The following is a 23,461-nucleotide window of genomic DNA, read 5'->3' as shown; positions in this document are numbered from 1 at the left end:
TAAAGTGAATGCGGTTGTCTCTAATGCCTAACCCATAAACGATAGTTGTAATTCGATAAGAGACATCATGGTATGCACCATATCCATTAGGTGCAGTTATGATGTTCGGACACACCGTTACAATATGGTGTTCCAGGCGGTATTAGTCGTGAAACAATTTCCACAATTTCTTAATTGTGTGCCAAACTCGTAACTCAGATATTCATCTCTATGATCATCACATACATTTTATCCTCTTGTCACGACGATCTTGAACTTCACTCTGAAATTACTTGAACCTTTCAATAATTCAGACTTGTGTTTCATCAAGTAAATATTCTCAGCATCTACTCAAATCATCTGTGAAGTAAGAACATAACGATATCCACTGCGTGCGTCAGCACTCATTGGACTGCACACATCAAATGTATTACTTCCAACAAGTTGCTCTCTTGTTCCATCTTACTGAAAACGAGGCCTTTCAGTCATCTTGACCATGTGGTATGATTTGCATGTCTCAAGTGATTCAAAATCAAATGAGTCCAAATGATCCATCTGTATGGACTTTCTTCATGCATATATAATAATAGACATGGTTCGCATGTCTCAATCTTTTCAAAAACGAGTGAGTCCAAAGATCCATCAACATGGAGCTTCTTCATGCGTTTTATACCAATATGACTCAAGTGGCAGGGCCACAAGTATGTGGTACTATCATTACTATCTTATGAACATGTGTATCACTACGATCGAGATTCAATAAACCATTCATTTTAGGTGCAAGACCATTGAAGGTATTATTCAAATACACAGAGTAACCATTATTCTCCTTTAATGAATAACCGTATTGCGATAAACATAATCCAATCATGTCTATGCTCAACGCAAACACAAAATAATAATTATTCAGGTTTAACCCCAATCTCGATGGTAGAGGGAGCATGCGATGCTTGATCACATCAACCTTGGAAACACTTCCAACACATATCTGTTGGGGATCGTAGCAGAATTTTAAAATTTCCTACGCATCACCAAGATCCATCTATGGAGTATACTAGCAACAAGGGGAAAGGAGTGCATCTACTTACCCTTGTAGATCGCGAGCGGAAGCGTTCTAATGAACGGGGTTGATGGAGTTGTACTCGCCATGATCCAAATCACCGATGACCGAGTGCCGAACGGACGGCACCTCCGCGTTCAACACACGTACAGAGCAGCAACGTCTCCTCCTTCTTGATCCAGCAAGGGGGAAGGAGAGGTTGATGGAGATCCAGCAGCACGACGGCGTGGTGGTGGAAGTAGCGGGGATCTCGGCAGGGCTTCGCCAAGCTTCTGCGAGAGGGAGAGGTGTTGCAGGTGGAGAGGGAGGCGCCAGGGGCTGTGGTCTTGCTGCCCTCCCTCCCCCCACTATATATAGGCCCCCTGGGGGGCGCCGTCCCTGGGAGATCAGATCTCCAAGGGGGGCGGCGGCCAAGGGGGAAGGGGGGTGGCTTCCCCCCAAGCCAAGTGGGGCGCCCCCCACTCCCAGGGTTTCCAACCCTAGGCGCAGGGGGAGGCCCAAGGGGGGCGCCCCAGCCCACTAAGGGCTGGTTCCCTTCCCACTTCAGCCCATGGGGCCCTCCGGGATAGGTGGCCCCACCCGGTGGACCCCCGGGACCCTTCCGGTGGTCCCGGTACAATATCGATAACCCCCGAAACTTTCTCGGTGGCTGAAACTGGACTTCCTATATATAATTCTTCACCTCCGAGCCATTCCGGAACTACTCGTGACGTCCGGGATCTCATCCGGGACTCCGAACAACTTTTGGGTTTCCGCATACTAATATCTCTATAACCCTAGCATCACCGAACCTTAAGTGTGTAGACCCTACGGGTTCGGGAGACATGCAGACATGACCGAGACGCCTCTCCGGTCAATAACCAACAGCGGGATCTGGATACCCATGTTGGCTCCCACATGTTCCATGATGATCTCATCGGATGAACCACGATGTCGAGGATTCAATCAATCCCGTATACAATTCCCTTTGTCAATCGGTACGTTACTTGCCCGAGATTCGATCGTCGGTATCCCAATACCTTGTTCAATCTCGTTACCGGCAAGTCACTTTACTTGTACCGTAATGCATGATCCCGTGGCTAACTCCTTAGTCACATTGAGCTCATTATGATGATGCATTACCGAGTGGGCCCAGAGATACCTCTCCGTCATACGGAGTGACAAATCCCAGTCTCGATCCGTGTCAACCCAACAGACACTTTCAGAGATACCCGTAGTGTACCTTTATAGTCACCCAGTTACGTTGTGACGTTGGGTACACCCAAAGCACTCCTACGGCATCCGGGAGTTACACGATCTCATGGTCTAAGGAAAAGATACTTGACATTGGAAAAGCTCTAGCAAACGAACTACACGATCTTTTATGCTATGCTTAGGATTGGGTCTGGTCCATCACATCATTCTCCTAATGATGTGATCCCGTTATCAATGACATCCAATGTCCATAGTCAGGAAACCATAAATATCTGTTGATCAACGAGCTAGTCAACTAGAGGCTTACTAGGGACACGTTGTGGTCTATATATTCACACATGTATTACCATTTCCGGATAACACAATTATAGCATGAACAATAGACAATTATCATGAACAAAGAAATATAATAATAACCATTTATTATTGCCTCTAGGGCATATTTCCAACAGTCTCCCACTTGCACTAGAGTCAATAATCTAGTTACATTGTGATGAATCGAACACCCATAGCGTTCTGGTGTTGATCATGTTTTGCTCTAGGGAGAGGTTTAGTCAACGGATCTGCTACATTCAGGTCCGTATGTACTTTACAAATATCTATGTCTCCATTTTGAACACTTTCACGAATGGAGTTGAAGCGACGCTTGATATGCCTGGTCTTCCTGTGAAACCTGGGCTCCTTCGCAAGGGCAATAGCTCCAGTGTTGTCACAGAAGAGAGTCATCGGGCCCGACGCATTGGGAATCACCCCTAGGTCGGTAATGAACTCCTTCATCCAGATTGCTTCTTGCGCTGCCTCTGAGGCTGCCATGTACTCCGCTTCACATGTAGATCCCGCCACGATGCTTTGCTTGCAACTGCACCAGCTTACTGCTCCTCCATTCAAAATATACACGTATCCGGTTTGTGACTTCGAGTCATCCAGATCTGTGTCGAAGCTAGCGTCGACGTAACCCTTTACGACGAGCTCTTCGTCACCTCCATAAACGAGAAACATATCCTTAGTCCTCTTCAAGGTACTTCAGGATATTCTTGACCGCTGTCCAGTGTTCCATGCCGGGATTACTTTGGTACCTTCCTACCAAACTTACGGCAAGGTTTACATCAGGTCTGGTACACAGCATGGCATACATAATAGACCCTATGGCCGAGGCATAGGGGATGACACTCATCTTTTCTCTATCTTCTGCCGTGGTCGGGCATTGAGCCGTGCTCAATTGCACACCTTGCAATACAGGCAAGAACCCCTTCTTGGACTGATCCATATTGAACTTCTTCAATATCTTGTCAAGGTACGTACTCTGTGAAAGACCAATGAGGCGTCTTGATCTATCTCTATAGATCTTGATGCCCAATATATAAGCAGCTTCTCCAAGGTCCTTCATTGAAAAACACTTATTCAAATAGGCCTTTATACTTTCCAAGAATTCTATATCATTTCCCATCAATAGTATGTCATCCACATATAATAAGAGAAATGCTACAGAGCTCCCACTCACTTTCTTGTAAACACAGGCTTCTCCATAAGTCTGTGTAAACCCAAACGCTTTGATCATCTCATCAAAACGAATGTTCCAACTCCGAGATGCTTGCACCAGTCCATAGATGGAGCGCTGGAGCTTGCATACCTTGTTAGCATTCTTAGGATCGACAAAACCTTCCGGCTGCATCATATACAATTCTTCCTTAAGGAAGCCGTTAAGGAATGCCGTTTTGACGTCCATTTGCCATATCTCATAATCATAGAATGCGGCAATTGCTAACATGATTCAGACGGACTTCAGCTTCGCTACGGGTGAGAAAGTCTCATCGTAGTCAACCCCTTGAACTTGTCGATAACCCTTAGCGACAAGTCGAGCCTTATAGATGGTCACATTACCATCCGCGTCTGTCTTCTTCTTAAAGATCCATTTATTTTCTATGGCTCGCCGATCATCGGGCAAGTCAGTCAAAGTCCATACTTCATTTTCATACATGGATCCTATCTCGGATTTCATGGCTTCTAGCCATTTGTCGGAATCCGGGCCCGCCATCGCTTCTTCATAGTTCGAAGGTTCACCGTTGTCTAACAACATGATTTCCAGGACAGGGTTGCCGTACCACTCTGGTGCGGAACGTGTCCTTGTGGACCTTCGAAGTTCAGCAGTAACTTGATCCGAAGCTTCATGATCATCATCATTAACTTCCTCCCCAGTCGGTGTAGGCACCACAGGAACATCTTCCCGCGCTGCGCTACTTTCCGGTTCGGAAGGGGTGACTATCACCTCATCAAGTTCCACTTTCCTCCCACTTAATTCTTTCGAGAGAAACTCTTTCTCCAGAAAGAACCCTTTCTTGGCAACAAAGATCTTGCCTTTGGATCGGAGGTAGAAGGTATACCCAATGGTTTCCTTAGGGTATCCTATGAAGACGCATTTTTCCGACTTGGGTTCGAGCTTTTCAGGTTGAAGTTTCTTGACATAAGCATCGCATCCCCAAACTATTAGAAACGACAGCTTAGGTTTCTTCCCAAACCATAATTCATACGGTGTCGTCTCAACGGATTTCGATGGAGCCCTATTTAAAGTGAATGCGGCAGTCTCTAAAGCATAGCCCCAAAATGAGAGCGGTAGATCGGTAAGAGACATCATAGATCGCACCATATCCAATAGAGTGGGATTACGACGTTCGGACACACCATTTCGCTGAGGTGTTCCAGGTGGCGTGAGTTGTGAAACGATTCCACATTTCTTTAAGTGCGTACCAAATTCGTGACTTAAATATTCTCCACCACGATCTGATCGTAATAATTTTATTTTCCTGTCACGTTGATTCTCAACCTCACTCTGAAATTCTTTGAACTTTTCAAAGGTTTCAGACTTGTGTTTCATCAGGTAGACATACCCATATCTACTTAAGTCATCAGTGAGAGTGAGAACATAACGATATCCTCCGCGAGCCTCAACACTCATTGGACCGCACACATCGGTATGTATGATTTCCAATAAGTTGGTTGCTCGCTCCATTGTTCCGGAGAACGGAGTCTTGGTCATCTTACCCATGAGGCATGGTTCGCACGTGTCAAATGATTCATAATCAAGAGACTCCAAAAGTCCATCTGCATGGAGCTTCTTCATGCGCTTGACACCAATGTGACCAAGGCGGCAGTGCCACAAGTATGTGGGACTATCGTTATCAACTTTACATCTTTTGGTATTCACACTATGATATGTGTAACATCACGTTCGAGATTCATCAAGAATAAACCATTGACCAGCGGGGCATGACCATAAAACATATCTCTCATATAAATAGAACAACCATTATTCTCGGATTTAAATGAGTAGCCATCTCGAATTAAACGAGATCCAGATACAATGTTCATGCTCAAAGCTGGCACTAAATAACAATTATTGAGGTTTAAAACTAATCCCGTAGGTAAATGCAGAGGTAGCGTGCCGACGGCGATCACATCGACCTTGGAACCATTCCCGACGCGCATCGTCACCTCGTCCTTTGCCAGTCTTCGCTTATTCCGCAGTTCCTGTTTTGAGTTACAAATATGAGCAACCGCACCGGTATCAAATACCCAGGAGCTACTACGAGTACTGGTAAGGTACACATCAATTACATGTATATCACATATACCTTTGGTGTTGCCGGCCTTCTTGTCCGCTAAGTATTTGGGGCAGTTCCGCTTCCAGTGACCACTTCCCTTGCAATAAAAGCACTCAGTCTCAGGCTTGGGTCCATTCTTCGACTTCTTCCCGGCAACTGGCTTACCGGGCGCGGCAACTCCCTTGCCGTCCTTCTTGAAGTTCTTCTTACCCTTGCCTTTCTTGAACTTAGTGGTTTTATTCACCATCAACACTTGATGTTCCTTTCTGATCTCCACCTCCGCTGATTTCAGCATTGAATATACCTCAGGAATGGTCTTTTCCATCCCCTGCATATTGAAGTTCATCACAAAGCTCTTGTAGCTCGGTGGAAGCGACTGAAGGATTCTGTCAATGACCGCGTCATCCAGGAGATTAACTCCCAGCTGAGACAAGCGGTTGTGTAACCCAGACATTCTGAGTATGTGCTCACTAACAGAACTATTTTCCTCCATTTTACAGCTGAAGAACTTGTCGGAGACTTCATATCTCTCGACCCGGGCATGAGCTTGGAAAACCATTTTCAGCTCTTCGAACATCTCATATGCTCCATGTTTCTCAAAACGCTTTTGGAGACCTGGTTCTAAGCTGTAAAGCATGCCGCATTGAACGAGGGAGTAATCATCAGCACGTGATTGCCAAGCGTTCATAACGTCTTGGTTCTCTGGGATTGGTGCTTCACCTAGCGGTGCTTCTAGGACATAATCTTTCTTGGCAGCTATGAGGATGATCCTCAGGTTCCGGACCCAGTCCGTATAGTTGCTGCCATCATCTTTCAGCTTGGTTTTCTCTAGGAATGCGTTGAAGTTGAGGACAACGTGGGCCATTTGATCTACAAGACATATTGTAAAGATTTTAGACTAAGTTCATGATAATTAAGTTCATATAATCAAATTATTCAATGAACTCCCACTCAGATAGACATCCCTCTAGTCATCTAAGTGAAACATGATCCGAGTTAACTAGGCCCGTGTCCGATCATCACGTGAGACGGACTAGTCAAGATCGGTGAACATCTCCATGTTGATCGTATCTTCTATACGACTCATGCTCGACCTTTCGGTCCTCCGTGTTCCGAGGCCATGTCTGTACATGCTAGGCTCGTCAAGTCAACCTAAGTGTATTGCGTGTGTTCCGAGGCCATGTCTGTACATGCTAGGCTCGTCAACACCCGTTGTATGCGAACGTTAGAATCTATCACACCCGATCATCACGTGGTGCTTCGAAACAACGAGCTTTCGCAACGGTGCACAGTTAGGGGGAACACTTTCTTGAAATTATTATAAGGGATCATCTTACTTACTACCGTCGTTCTAAGCAAATAAGATGCAAAACATGATAAACATCACATGCAATCAAATAGTGACATGATATGGCCATTATCATTTTGCTCCTTTGATCTCCATCTTCGGGGCACCATGATCATCTTCGTCACCGGCATGACACCATGATCTCCATCATCATGATCTCCATCATTGTGTCTTCATGAAGTTGTCACGCCAACGATTACTTCCACTTCTATGGCTAACGCGTTTAGCAATAAAGTAAAGTAATTTACATGGCGTTATTCAATGACACGCAGGTCATACAAAAAATAAAGACAACTCCTATGGCTCCTGCCGGTTGTCATACTCATCGACATGCAAGTCGTGATTCCTATTACAAGAATATGATCAATCTCATACATCACATATATCATTCATCACATCTTCTGGCCATATCACATCACATAGCACATGCTACAAAAACAAGTTAGACGTCCTCTAATTGTTGTTGCAAGTTTTTACGTGGCTTGTATAGGTTCTAGCAAGAACGTGATATGCCAATTTCTATTTACCCTTCATAAGGACCCTTTTCATCGAATCCGTTCCGACTAAAGTGGGAGAGACAGACACCCGCTAGCCACCTTATGCAACTAGTGCATGTTAGTCGGTGGAACCTGTCTCACATAAGCGTACGTGTAAGGTCGGTCCGGGCCGCTTCATCCCACAATACCGCCGAAACAAGATAAGACTAGTAGCGGCAAGAAGAATTGGCAACATCTACGCCCACAACTGCTTTGTGTTCTACTCGTGCATAGTAACGATGCATAGGCCTGGCTCATGATGCCACCGTTGGGGATCGTAGCAGAATTTTAAAATTTCCTACGCATCACCAAGATCCATCTATGGAGTATACTAGCAACGAGGGGAAAGGAGTGCATCTACATACCCTTGTAGATCACGAGCGGAAGCGTTCTAATGAACGGGGTTGATGGAGTCGTACTCGCCGTGATCCAAATCACCGATGACCGAGTGCCGAACGGACGGCACCTCCGCGTTCAACACACGTACGGAGCAGCGACGTCTCCTCCTTCTTGATCCAGCAAGGGGGAAGGAGAGGTTGATGGAGATCCAGCAGCACGACGGCGTGGTGGTGGAAGTAGCGGGGATCTCGGTAGGGCTTCGCCAAGCTTCTGCGAGAGGGAGAGGTGTTGCAGGGGGAGAGGGAGGCGCCAGGGGCTGTGGTCTTGCTGCCCTCCCTCCCCCACTATATATAGGCCCCCTGGGGGGGCGCCGGCCCTGGGAGATCAGATCTCCAAGGGGGGGCGGCGGCCAAGGGGGAAGGGGAGGTGGCTTCCCCCCAAGCCAAGTGGGGCGCCCCCACCCCCAGGGTTTCCAACCCTAGGCGCAGGGGGAGGCCCAAGGGGGGCGCCCCAGCCCACTAAGGGCTGGTTCCCTTCCCACTTCAGCCCATGGGGCCCTCCGGGATAGGTGGCCCCATCCGGTGGACCCCCGGGACCCTTCCGGTGGTCCCGGTACAATACCGATAACCCCCGAAACTTTCCCGGTGGCCGAAACTGGACTTCTGTGACGCCCCCGGTTTGACCGTACACTAATCATGCACGCAAATGTGTACGATCAAGATCAGGGACTCACGGGAAGATATCACAACACAACTCTAAAACATAAATAAGTCATACAAGCATCATAATACAAGCCAGGGGCCTCGAGGGCTCGAATACAAGTGCTCGATCACAGACGAGTCAGCGGAAGCAACAATATCTGAGTACAGACATAAGTTAAACAAGTTTGCCTTAAGAAGGTTAGCACGAACTGGGATACAGATCGAAAGAGGCGCAGGCCTCCTGCCTGGGATCCTCCTAACTACTCCTGGTCGTCGTCAGCGGGCTGCACGTAGTAGTAGGCACCTCCAGTGTCGTAGGAGTCGTCGTCGACGGTGGCGTCTGGCTCCTGGACTCCAACATCTGGTTGCGACAACCAGGTGGAAAGGAAAGGGGAAAAGAGGGAGAGAAGCAACCGTGAGTACTCATCCAAAGTACTCGCAAGCAAGGAGCTACACTACATATGCATGGGTATATGTGTAAAGGGGCATATCAGTGGACTGAACTGCAGAATGCCAGAATAAGAGGGGGATAGCTAATCCTGTCGAAGACTACGCTTCTGGCAGCCTCCATCTTGCAGCATGTAGAAGAGAGTAGATTGAAGTCCTCCAAGTGGCATCGTATAGCATAATCCTACCCGGCGATCCCCTCCTCGTCGCCCTGTTAGAGAGCGATCACCGGGTTGTATCTGGCACTTGGAAGGGTGTATTTTATTCAGTATCCGGTTCTAGTTGTCATAAGGTCAAGGTACAACTCCGGGTCGTCCTTTTACCGAGGGACACGGCTATTCGAATAGATAAACTTCCCTGCAGGGGTGCACCACATAACCCAACATGCTCGATCCCATTTGGCCGGACACACTTTTCTGGGTCATGCCTGGCCTCGGAAGATCAACACGTCGCAGCCCCACCTAGGCTCAACAGAGAGGTCAGCACGCCGGTCTAAACCCTATGCACGCAGGGGTCTGGGCCCATCGCCCTATGCACACCTGCACGTTGCGTACGCGGCCGGAAGCAGACCTAGCCCCTTAATACAAGCGCGAGCTTACGGTCCAATGCGGCGCGCGCCACTCAGTCGCTGACGTCAAAAAGAGCTTCGGCTGATACCACGACGCCGGGATACCCATAACTACTCCCGCGTAGATGGTTAGGTGCGTATAGACCAAATGGCCAGACTCAGATCAAATACCAAGAACTCGTTAAGCGTGTTATGTTGAAGTAACCGCGGACGCCGTCCAGGGCCAGGCCCACCTCTCGCCTAGGTGGTCTCAACCTGCCCTGTCGCTCCGCCACAAAGATCCACTTGCGGGTACTCCTACGAGCCGACCCGACTTTAGTCATCACATGTGTCATGTATATAGTATATAAGTATATACCCGTGATCACCGCCCAAGTGATCACGGCCCGATAGTATAGCACAGCAGACAGACAAGAATGTAGGGCCACTGATGGAAAACTAGCATCCTATACTAAGCATGTAGGATTGTAGGTAAAGGTAACAACAGTAGAAGCAAGGACAGGCTATGCATCAGGATAGGATAACGGAAATCAGTAACATGATACACTACTCTAATGCAAGCAGTATAGAGAAGAATAGGCGATATCTGGTGATCAAGGTGGGGGCTTGCCTGATTGCTCTGGCAAGTAGGAGGGGTCGTCAACTCCGTAGTCGAACTGGGCAGCAGCAGCGTCGGTCTCGTAGTCTACCGGAGAGAAGAGGGGGGGGAAATAGTAAATACAATGCAAACATAAGCATGACAATGCGTGACATGACAATGAGCGGTGCTAGGTGTGCCCTAACGCGGCAGTAGGTGGTACCGGCGAAGGGGGGAACATCCGGGAAAGTATTCCCGATGTTTCGCGTTTTCGGACAGACGGACCGGAGGGAGAAAGTTCCATGTCCGCTATGTTAGGAACGCGTGGCTGACAAACGGACTCCGTATTCGGATTCGTTTCGTCGTTCTGAGCAACTTTCATGTACAAAGTTTTTTCATCCGAGCTACGGTTTATTTTATATGAATTTTAAAAGATTTAAATTAATTTCTGGAATTTATTTAATTATTTAATATATACATTATCCGAAACAGTGTTGTGATGACATCATGCTGACGTCAGCAGTCATCTGACACGTGGGTCCCACATGTCATAGACTAATCTAAACAGGGTTAATTAACTTAATTAATTAACTAATTAATTAATTATTTTTATTTTTATTTTCTTTATTAATTTTTATTAATTAATTTATTATTTTTATTATTGTTATTATTATATATTTTTAAATCATTTTTTTCTTTTTGTTCTGTGGGCTGGGCCCCACATGTCATTGGCCCCGCAGGGCATAACGGGCGCACGGGCGTTGGGGCGTTGCGGGCAGAGCCCCGTGAGTGTGCGGGCGTGCGGGCGCTGGCCTGGGCGTGGCCAACGGGGCGGCCGGGCGACGGCGGCAAGGCGCCGGCCAGGTCAGGCGTCGGAGGTGAGGCGTGCGGCGGCGTGCGCAAGCTGCAGCGGTGGAGGTGGTGGCGGGGTCGCGCGGTGCGTTGGGGCCGGCCATGGCGCGGCCAGCAGGGGGTCCGGGAGGCGCGGCAGTGGCGGCGAGGGACGAAGCAGGGGGCCAGACAGTGGCGGAGTGGCGAGCGGGTGAGCGGACGTGCGGGTGATGGCGCAGCGTCGAGCATGGCAGGGGGCAGCGGCGGGGTGTGTGCCTGTTGGGCGGGCGGCGGGCGTGCGATGCCTTTCAAGCAAGGGCTGCGGGCGGGGCCGGCGAGGACGGTCGGAGCGGGGAGGGTTGCGGGAGGCCGGGTCGAGGCCAGCGGCGCAGGCAAGGGGCGGCAGCGGCAGCCGCAGAGGGCTCCGGCGGGGGCGAAGCAGCGCGGGGCCGGTGGCCATCGGGGACGGCACCAGGGCCAGAGAGAGAGAGGGAGCAGGGGCGCGGCGACCGCGGCGAGCAGGGGAGGGGATGAGCACGGCCGAGGGCCTCACCGCGGGCGTAGGGTCAGGGCAGCGGGGCTCGGGGTGGTCGACGGCGACGACCGGGCGACGGGGAGGCAGGCCGGCGGGGAGGTCCAGCGAGGACGAGCTCCGGGCGGCGACGGCGTACTGGCGACGGGGAGGCAGGTCATATTAATATCTCTATAACCCTAGCGTCACCGAACCTTAAGTGTGTAGACACTACGGGTTCGGGAGACATGCAGACATGACCGAGACGCCTCTCCGGTCAATAACCAACAGCGGGATCTGGATACCCATGTTGGCTCCCACATGTTCCACGATGATCTCATCGGATGAACCACGATGTCGAGGATTCAATCAATCCCGTATACAATTCCCTTTGTCAATCGGTACGTTACTTGCCCGAGATTCGATCGTCGGTATCCCAATACCTTGTTCAATCTCGTTACCGGCAAGTCACTTTACTCGTACCGTAATGCATGATCCCGTGGCTAACTCCTTAGTCACATTGAGCTCATTATGATGATGCATTACCGAGTGGGCACAGAGATACCTCTCCGTCATACGGAGTGACAAATCCCAGTCTCGATCCATGTCAACCCAACAGACACTTTCAGAGATACCCGTAGTGTACCTTTATAGTCACCCAGTTACGTTGTGACGTTGGGTACACCCAAAGCACTCCTACGGCATCCAGGAGTTACACGATCTCATGGTCTAAGGAAAAGATACTTGACATTGGAAAAGCTCTAGCAAACGAACTACACGATCTTTTATGCTATGCTTAGGATTGGGTCTGGTCCATCACATCATTCTCCTAATGATGTGATCCCGTTATCAATGACATCCAATGTCCATAGTCAGGAAATCATGACTATCTGTTGATCAACGAGCTAGTCAACTAGAGGCTTACTAGGGACACGTTGTGGTCTATATATTCACACATGTATTACGATTTCCGGATAACACAATTATAGCATGAACAATAGACAATTATCATGAACAAAGAAATATAATAATAACCATTTATTATTGCCTCTAGGGCATATTTCCAACAATATCGTCATCTCACCTTTAGCTAGTCTCCGTTTATTCCGCAGCTTTTATTTCGAGTTACTAACACTTAGCAACCGAACCGGTATCTAATACCCTGGTGCTACTAGGAGTACTAGTAAAGTACACATTAATATAATGTATATCCAATATACTTCTGTCGACCTTGCCAGCCTTCTCATCTACGAAGTATCTAGGGTAGTTCTGCTTCAGTGACCGTTCCCCTCATTTCAGAAGCACTTAGTCTCAGGTTTGGGTTCAACCTTGGGTTTCTTCACTAGAGCAGCAACTGATTTGCCGTTTCATGAAGTATCCCTTCTTGCCCTTGCCCTTCTAGAAACTAGTGGTTTTACTAACCATCAACAATTGATGCTCCTTCTTGATTTCTACTTTCGCGGTGTCAAACATCGCGAGTTGCTCAAGGATCATCATGTCTATCCCTGATATGTTATAGTTCATCACGAAGCTCTAATAGCTTGGTGGCAGTGACTATGGAGAACCATCACTATCTCATCTGGAAGATTAACTCCCACTCGATTCAAGTGATTGTAGTACTCAGACAATCTGAGCACATGCTCAACGATTGAGCTTTTCTCCCTTAGTTTGCAGGCTTAAGAAACTTGTCAGAGGTCTCATACCTCTTGACGTGGGCATTAGTCTGAAATCCCAATTTCAGTCTTTGGAACATCTCATATGTTCTGCGACGTTTCAAAACCGTCTTTGGTGCCGCAATTTTAAACCGTTAGCATCACATACTGAACTATCACGTAGTCATCAAAACGTGTATGTCAGATGTTTCGTAACATCTACAGACGACGCTCGAGGTTCAGCACACCGAGCGGTGCATTAAGGACATAAGCCTTCTGTGCAGCAATGAGGACAATCCTCAGTTTACGGACCCAGTCCGCACAATTGCTACTATCAACTTTCAACTAAATTTTCTCTAGGAACATATCTTAGTAGAACTAAAGCGTAAGCTACGACATTATTTGCAAAGACCTTTTGACTATGTTCATGATAATTAAGTTCATCTGATTATTTAATGAACTCCCACTTAGATAGACATCCCTCTAGTCATCTAAGTGATACATGATCCGAATCGACTAGGCCGTGTCCGATCATCACGTGAGACGGACTAGTCATCATCGGTGAACATCTCCATGTTGATCGTATCTACTATACGACTCATGTTCGACCTTTCGATCTCTTGTGTTCCGAGGCCATGTGAAAGAACATGCGGTGCCCCCATGTTTGGTTTTGGTAATTGATGTCAATCTCTATGGACTAATGGTTGCCTTGAGTTATATTTGAAGGATTTGTCCATAGGCATTTCTTGAAGTCCATGTGTTGGTTTCAAGGAGTTTATGTGGTGACCAAGGTATTATTAAGGAATTATCCAAAGATTGGTCATGTGAGAGTAGAACTTATTGCAAGCATGTCTTGAAGAAGAAGATTGTGTGATCATTCATGTTTACCTTCAAGACATCATCCAAATGAAGAGAGTTGGAAAGAGTCAAGGTTGATCAAGACTAAGTCAAGAGTGAATCAAGTTTATCAACACACAAAGCGCACAAGATGTACCGAGAGGGATCAAGCGATCCCATGGTGTGGTAAGCATTGTCGATTACGCTTTGTGTACTAACCCATGATCTTCGTGAGAGTTCTTTGTGGGGTTAGGTTGCGGTGTGCAAGTTCAAGTGAAGCATCATGAAGAGATCAAATGCTTGAAGCTTGCCGTCCATTGTGGCGACAATGGACTTGTGAAGATGTTGCGGTGCGCAAGTTCAAGTGAAGCATCATGAAGAGATCAAATGCTTGAAGCTTGTCGTCCATTGTGGTGACAATGGACTTGTGAAGATGTGCGGAAGAGTGGCTCACCCATAGTGGAGTATGGGGGAGCAATCAACTAGTCTTCATCGAGCCAACACAACCAAGAAAGGTGGTCCAACTTGAGGGAGTCAAGATCGTCATCATCTAGCTCAAGTGGACCATGTGCAAGGCAAAGGTTTGCTCTTGATAGGTTTTCTATGTTACCGGTCTCATGATGGTAGTTGGGAGACCGGGTTATAGGATCGATTGCCGTACTATCAAGGGGGGCTCTCGATGAGTAGCTTGATCGTATCGTTCATAGAGAGCTCAAACCATTGCATCCTTGCATCATCTTTGTTGGTTCTTGTTTGGTTCTTCTCTTTGTGAGTTTTGGAGCTTATGGTCATCTTGATGACAAGCTCGAGTTCATCGAAAACGGAGTTCACTCGCATCTTCTACGATGTTTTCGATGTTGGAGGTTATGCCGGTTCTTCTCGGTTGGAGGTTTCACTCCTCTATTTTTTTGGCATACCTCCCCTGCCTCTTCTTACTATAACCGGTCGCTGTTTTGATGCTACTCGTCTTTCTCAATCCAACAAGCTTGAGTTTGCTCAATTTGGAGCTCATATGCAGAAGTTATGACAGTTTTGGCTTCCTAGCGGTAGTACCGCGGCCAGAGCGGCAGTACCGCTTATCGCCCCAAGCGGTAGTACCGCTGTCCAACGCGGTAGTACCGCCTATGGCCATAAGCGGTAGTACGGCTACGGTTCCGCGCTGGTACCGCCTCGATTTTGGGTCTTGCATTTTTCGTGTCGAGTTTTGCAGTAGTTGCACGGCAGTAAGGCACGGCAGTTCCACCTATAAGCGGTAGTACCGCCTATAAGCGGTAGTACCGCTCCGGTCGGGCGGTAGTACCGCTACTGCATTTTTGGTCCCGTGTTCTGCTCCTCCGGCGGTAGTACCGCTGGGGTGCGCGGTAGTACCGCTTATAAGTGGTACTACCGCCCCAGGGTTCATGTTTGGTTGCTCCTTTTCCCTGCTTCTTCCGCCAGAGCGGTAGTACCGCTCGTGGAGCGGTAGTACCGCTCTGTGCGGGCTGAGCACATAACGGTTGGATTTTCCCCCTTCTATAAAAGGGGGTCTTCTTCCCCATTGAACCTTATCCTTTGAGCTCATGTTCTTCCCCCATTGTTGACCTTCTTCGAGCTTGCTAACTCTCAATCCCTCCATGGATTCTTGCTAGTTTTTGAGGGAAAAGAGAGAGGAGATCTAGATCCACATTTCCACCAATCTCTTTCTCCTCTATGTGAGGGGAACCCATTGGATCTAGATCTTGGAGTTCTTGGTGTTCTCCTTCTTGTTCTTCCTCTCATTTTCCTCCCTAGCATTAGTTGCTTCGGTGGGATTTGAGAGAGAAGGACTTGGGCACTCCGTGTGCCCTTGCCATTGCATTTGGTGCATAGGTTTCAGTTCTCCACGGTGATACGTGGAAGTTACAAGTTGAGAAGCTTATTACTCTTGGGTGCTTGGTGCCCTTGAGCTTGTTCCTCTTGGGTGCTTGGGCGCCCTAGACGGTTGGTGGTGTTCGGAGCTCAATCATTGTGGTGTAAAGCTCCGGGCAAGCGTCGGGGTCTCCAATTAGGTTGTGGAGATCGCCCCGAGCAATTTGACGGGTACCGGTGACCGCCCCCAAGGGTTGCCAAAGTGTACGGGTTCGGTGACCGCCCCCAAGGGTTGCCATTTGTACGGGTTCGGTGACCGCCCTCAAGGGTCCCTTAGTGGAATCACGGCATCTTGCATTGTGCGAGGGCGTGAGGAGATTACGGTGGCCCTAGTGGCTTCTTGGGGAGCATTGTGCCTCCACACCGCTCCAAACGGAGATTAGCATCCGCAAGGGTGTGAACTTCGGGATACATCGCCGTCTCCGCGTGCCTCGGTTATCTCTTACCCGAACCCTTTACTTATGCACTTTACTTTGTGATAGCCATATTGTTTCTTGTCATATATCTTGCTATCACTTAGTTGTTTATCTTGCTTAGCATAAGTTGTTGGTGCACATAGGTGAGCCTAGTTGTTGTAGGTTTTGTGCCTGTCAAATTAACCGCTAGGTTTATTCCGCATTTGTTCAAGCCTAAACCGTAATTATTTTAAAGCGCCTATTCACCCCCCCCTCTAGGCGACATCCACGATCTTTCACCATGTCTGTACATGCTAGGCTCGTCAAGTCAACCTAAGTGTTTTGCTTGTGTTCCGAGGCCATGTCTGTACATGCTAGGCTCGTCAACACCCGTTGTATGCGAACGTTAGAATCTATCACACCCGATCATCACGTGGTGCTTTGAACCAACGAACCTTCGCAACGGTGCACAGTTAGGGGGAACACATCTCTTGAAATTTTAGTGAGGGATCATCTTATTTATGCTACCGTCGTTCTAAGCAAATAAGATGTAAACATGACAAACATCACATGCAAATCATAAAGTGACATGATATGGCCAATATCATCTTGCGCCTTTTGATCTCCATCTTCGAGGCGCGGCATGATCACCTTCGTCACCGGCATGACACCATGATCTCCATCATCGTGTCTTCATGAAGTTGTCTCGCCAACTATTACTTCTACTACTATGGCTAACGGTTAGCAATAAAGTAAAGTAATTACATGGCGTTTTTTATTGACACGCAGGTCATACAATAAATTAAGACAACTCCTATGGCTCCTGCCGGTTGTCATACTCATCGACATGCAAGTCGTGATTCCTATTACAAGAACATGATCAATCTCATACATCACATATATCATTCATCACATCCTTTTGGCCATATCACATCACATAGCATACCCTGCAAAAACAAGTTAGACGTCCTCTAATTGTTGTTGCATGTTTTACGTGGCTGCTATGGGTTTCTAGCAAGAACGTTTCTTACCTACACAAAAGCCACAACGGTGATATGCCAATTGCTATTTACCCTTCATAAGGACCCTCTTCATCGAATCCGATCCGACTAAAGTGGGAGAGACAGACACCCGCTAGCCACCTTATGCATCAAGTGCATGTCAGTCGGTGGAACCTGTCTCACGTAAGTGTACGTGTAAGGTCGGTCCGGGCCGCTTCATCCCACAATGCCGCCGAATCAAGATAAGACTAGTAACGGTAAGCAAATTGAACAAATCATCGCCCACAACTACTTTGTGTTCTACTCGTGCATAGAATCTACGCATAGACCTAGCTCATGATGCCACTGTTGGGGAACGTAGTAGAAATTTAAAATTTCTACGTATCACCAAGATCAATCTATGGAGTCATCTAGCAACGAGAGAGAGGGGAGTGCATCTACATACCCTTGTAGATCGCGCGCGGAAGCGTTCAAGAGAACGGGGTTGATGGAGTCGTACTCGTCGTGATCCAAATCACCGATGATCCTAGCGTCGAACGGACAGCACCTCCGCGTTCAACACACGTACGGAGCAGGGACGTCTCCTCCTTCTTGATCTAGCAAGGGGGAGGAGATGTTGATGGAGATCCAGCAGCACGACGGCGTGGTGGTGGAAGTAGCGGGATCCCGGCAGGGCTTCGCCAAGCGCAAGCGGGGAGGAAGAGGTGTCACGGGAGGGAGGGAGGCGCCAGGGCTTGGGGTGCTGCTCCCATGTGCCTCCCCACTATATATAGGGGTGGAGGGGGCTGGTTTCTTGCCCTCCAAGTCCATTGGGGCGTTGGCAAAGGTGGGGGAAAGAAATCCCATCATTTCCCTTCCCCACCGATTGTTATCCCCCTTTTTTAGGGATCTTGATCTTATCCCTTCGGGATATGATCTTATTCCTTCTAAGGTGGGATCTTGGTGCGCCTTGACCAGGGGTGTGGGGCCTTGCCCCCACTACCCACGTTCATGTGGGTCCCCCATGCAGGTGGGCCCCACTTCGGAACCTTCTAGAACCTTCCCGGTACAATACCGAAAAATCCCGAACATTTTCCGGTGGCCAAAATAGGACTTCCCATATATAAATCTTTACCTCCGGACCATTCCGGAACTCCTCGTAACGTCCGGGATCTCATCCGGGACTCCGAACGACTTTCAGATTTCCGCATACTAATATCTCTACAACCCTAGCGTCACCGAACCTTAAGTGTGTAGACCCTACGGGTTCGGGAGACATGCAGACATGACCGAGATGACTCTCCGGTCAATAACCAACAGCGGGATCTGGATGCTCATGTTGGCTCCCACATGTTCCACGATGATCTCATCGGATGAACCACGATGTCGAGGATTCAATCAATCCCGTATACAATTCCCTTTGTCAATCGGTACGTTACTTGCCCGAGATTCAATCGTCGGTATCCCAATACCTTGTTCAATCTCGTTACCGGAAAGTCACTTTACTCGTACCGTAATGCATGATCCCGTGACCAAACACTTGGTCACATTGAGCTCATTATGATGATGCATTACCGAGTGGGCCCAGAGATACCTCTCCGTCATACGGAGTGACAAATCCCGGTCTCGATTCGTGCCAACCCAACAGACACTTTCGGAGATACCTGTAGTGCACCTTTATAGCCACCCAGTTACGTTGTGACGTTTGGTACACCCAGAGCATTCCTACGGTATCTGGGAGTTGCACAATCTCATGGTCTAAGGAAATGATACTAGACATTAGAAAAGCTCTAGCAAACGAACTACACGATCTTGTGCTATGCTTAGGATTGGGTCTTGTCCATCACATCATTCTCCTAATGATGTGATCCCATTAGCAATGACATCCAATGTCCATGGTCAGGAAACCATAACCATCTATTGATCAACGAGCTAGTCAACTAGAGGCTTACTAGGGACATGTTGTGGTCTATGTATTCACACATGTATTACGGTTTCCAGTTAATACAATTATAGCATGAACAACAGACAATTATCATGAACAAGGAAATACAATAATAACCATTTTATTATTGCCTCTAGGGCATATTTCCAACATGGAGGAGGATCCCGGAGGGGCCATCATCACCATAAAGGCCAAGGACCAGAGGTAGAACCTCTCCCCGTCTAGGGGGAGGCCATGGAGGAGGAAGCACAAGGGGGAGAACCTCTCATCCTCTCTCTCGGTGGTGCCGGAGTGCCATCGGGAGGGGAATCATCGCCGCGGTGATCGTCTTCATCAACATCACCACCATCATCACCATCCTCATCTCTTTTACGCGGTCCACTCTCCCGCACCCCGCTGTAATCCCTACTCAAACATGGTGCTTTATGCCACATATTATGATCCAATGATGTGTTGCCATCCTATGATGTTTTGAGTAGATATCCTTTGTCTTTCGGTTGATTGATGATATAGATTGGTACGAGTTGTATGTTTTATTTTGGTGCTGTCCTATGGTGCCCTCCGTGTCGCGCAAGCGTGAGGGATTCCCGCTGTAGGGTGTTGCAACACGTTCATGATTCGCTTATAGTGGGTTGGTGAGTGACTGAAACACAAACCCGAGTAAGGGGGTTGTTGCGTATGGGAATAAAGAGGACATGATGCTTTAATGCTATGGTTGGGTTTTACCTTAATGATCTTTAGTAGTTGCGGATGCTTGCTAGAGTTCCAATTATAAGTGCATTTGATCCAAGTAGAGAAAGTATGTTAGCTTATGCCTCTCCCTCATATGAAATTGCAATGATGACTACTGGTCTTGTTAACAATTGCCTAGGACAACTCCGCACATCGATCCATCATTATTCCACACTCGCTAGTTATAATATTTAGTGATATATTCTGACTTTATGATAACAGCACCTACTTTTATGTTTTAGCTCTCCGATATCATGCAAAGTTATCCTCTTCATGCCCACAACGTAGTTTTATTTCTTGTTTCTAGTTGGAAGCAAACGTTCGGTGTACGTAGAGTCGTATCAGTGGCAGATAGGACTTGAGAGAATATTGATCTTACCCTTAGCTCCTTGTGGGTTCGACACTCCATACTTATCACTTCCACCATTGGGAATTGCTACGATGATTCCCTGCACTTGGGGATTATCAACGTACGGCTACATCAATCGCGTTGTTATAATGCTTCCGCTTACGGTCTATGAGGGTACGTAGACGACACTCTCCCCTCTCGTTGCTATGCATCACCATGATCTTGGGTGTGCGTAGGAAAATTTTGAAATTACTATGTTCCCCAACAGGATGCTCATATTGGTTCCTACATATTCTACGAAGATCTTTATCGGTCAAACCGCATAACGACATACGTTGTTCCCTTTGTCATCGGTATGTTACTTGCCCGAGATTCGATCGTCGGTATCATCATACCTAGTTCAATCTCGTTATCGGCAAGTCTCTTTACTCGTTCCGTAATGCATCATCCCACAACTAACTCATTAGTCACATTGCTTGCAAGGCTTATAGTGATGTGCATTACCGAGAGGGCCCAGAGATACCTCTCCGACAATCGGAGTGACAAATCCTAATCTCGATCTATGCCAACTCAACAAACACCATCGGAGACACCTGTAGAGCATCTTTATAATCACCCAGTTACATTGTGACATTTGATATGGCACACTAAGTGTTCCTCCGGTATTCGGGAGTTGCATAATCTCATAGTCATAGGAACATGTATAAGTCATGAAGAAAGCAATAGCAATAAACTAAACGATCATAGTGCTAAGCTAACAGATGGGTCTTGTCCATCACATCATTCTCTAATGATGTGATCCCGTTCATCAAATGATAACTCATGTCTATAGCTTGGAAACTTAACCATCTTTGATTAACGAGCTAGTCTAGTAGAGGCATCCTAGGGACACTCTGTTTGTCTATGTATTCACACATGTACTAATTTTCTAATTAATACAATTCTAGCATGAATAATAAACATTTATCATGATATAAGGAAATATAAATAACAACTTTATTATTACCTCTAGGGCATATTTCCTTCAAAGAGTATACATAGGAGGAAGATCTAGGTCAGGAGGCCACCGAGGGGCCCACAAGGTTGGGGGCGCGCCCTCCACCCTTGTGGCCACCCTCGTGGCTCTTCTGACTTGCACTCCAAGTCTCCTGGGTGTCTTCTGGTCCAAGAAAAATCATCGCGAAAGTTTTATTCCGTTTGGACTCCGTTTGGTATTCCTTTTCTGCGAAACTCTAAAACAAGGAAAAAACAGAAACTGGCACTGGGCTCTAGGTTAATAAGTTAGTCCCAAAAATCATATAAAATAGCATATTAATGCGTATAAAACATCCAAAACAGATAATATAATAGCATGGAACAATCAAAAATTATAGATACGTTGGAGACGTATCACCTACCTCTACCAATTTGAAGGAGCTCTGCGCACGAACAACAACAATCTTATTTGGTCAGCCAAGGCGGCGCCACGCGCCAAAACTTTACTCTAGCTTGCCGCCCGAGGACGGTGCATGACTGGTGATAACTTGGCTATCCGAGGCATTCCACACAATCCGACTTGCCCGCTATGCTCAACGGTGCCGGAGACAGCCACTTACCTGCTGGGTGACTGCCCGTTCTCAACCGAGGTTTGGAGTTGCATCATCGACAAGCTAGGGACCCACTTCTCCATGCTGCAGGTGTCGATCACGACGGCCAGCAGGGATGGATCCCTCCGATCATCTTGGATGGGCCAGCTCTGTGCTCTGCCGGCTCCAGTGCACAAGAATACTTGGAAGTTAGCTATTTGCCTTGTTGCATGGATGATCTGGAAGGAACGCAATGCCCGCATCTTCAACAACACCTGGTGCATGCCCAGGCAGGTCATCAGCCGCATCATGGACGAGGCAAGATGTTGGTCTGTCGCCGGGATCCACCAGTTCGACAGACTGACCCCTGTCCCATGTCTCTACCATAATGTTAAACTATAGGTGGTTGCTCTCTTGAAACCAGAGATATGCATGTAATCTCGCTATGAAGATGCCTCCTAACAGTCTGTAACTTTGTAACTGTATTTTTCTCCTCTCCGATTAATCAATGAAATGTGGCCCTAGGGCCATATTTTCGTCAAAAAGGTAACAAAGAATCCTAACCGGTGAAGACTTCTAGTCCTAGTCAGACAGCTCCTAGTATAATACATGGAGGTCATGTTTATTCCTAACATTACATGTGTTATTTTGCACAATATTGTATGCAACATAAGGAAATACTTGACATGTTGTAATAAGTAAGACGACGGTTCATCCACACCGAATCGTAATACTTAACAGTTTACCAAGGGTAAAGTAATAAATATTATGATGGTTATTTCTTCGATCGGAGTTGACATTTCCTGAGGCGAGAAACAAAGAGTGTTGGCCAGTCCATCTCAATGGGCACTACCTGCCCACGGTTGGTTTTATCAAAGTGTGCTACCATCTCCATTGCCCCTGTCTCAAAATTTGTAGTGTACACATTACCGCTGTAGTCTTCGACGAGCAACATACCACCCTTCTTTTCTAAAATGGTCAAGTGCATCTTATAATCCATAGGTGGTTTTAGCTTCATAAACAGGGTGCAGAGCCATCCTTGTTGGATCACCGTCCTCTTGTCGCGTCCATCTCTCTAGCTGGGAGCCTCGCATCCGAAGCAACGAGAGTAACCCATCAGCATCGACAATAAGGGCAGTAAATTGTCGTCCACCATAAATTTCAGTTTTGATATATTCGATAGGATTCTCAATCTTAGTCACAGATACACGACATGTCTCAACATCCACGTCAATGGTATGCAAGCACGAGTAACAACCCATGGAGTAACCAATGAGCCAGTGTGCCATGCCACGTCAGACAACGACGCGGGGGTGCCTAAGCCGCCAATAGTTACCCCTCCCCTTAGTGGACAATTTACTCGGGCCGCTCCAACTTGGCTCGCCTGACGTGAACTTGTGGAGGTTATGTGGTTGTTGATTGGTGTCAG

The sequence above is a fragment of the Triticum aestivum genome, chromosome 5D, assembly GCF_018294505.1.
Source record: "Triticum aestivum cultivar Chinese Spring chromosome 5D, IWGSC CS RefSeq v2.1, whole genome shotgun sequence".
Taxonomy (NCBI): Eukaryota; Viridiplantae; Streptophyta; class Magnoliopsida; order Poales; family Poaceae; genus Triticum; species Triticum aestivum.
This window is presented reverse-complemented; position numbering follows the sequence as displayed.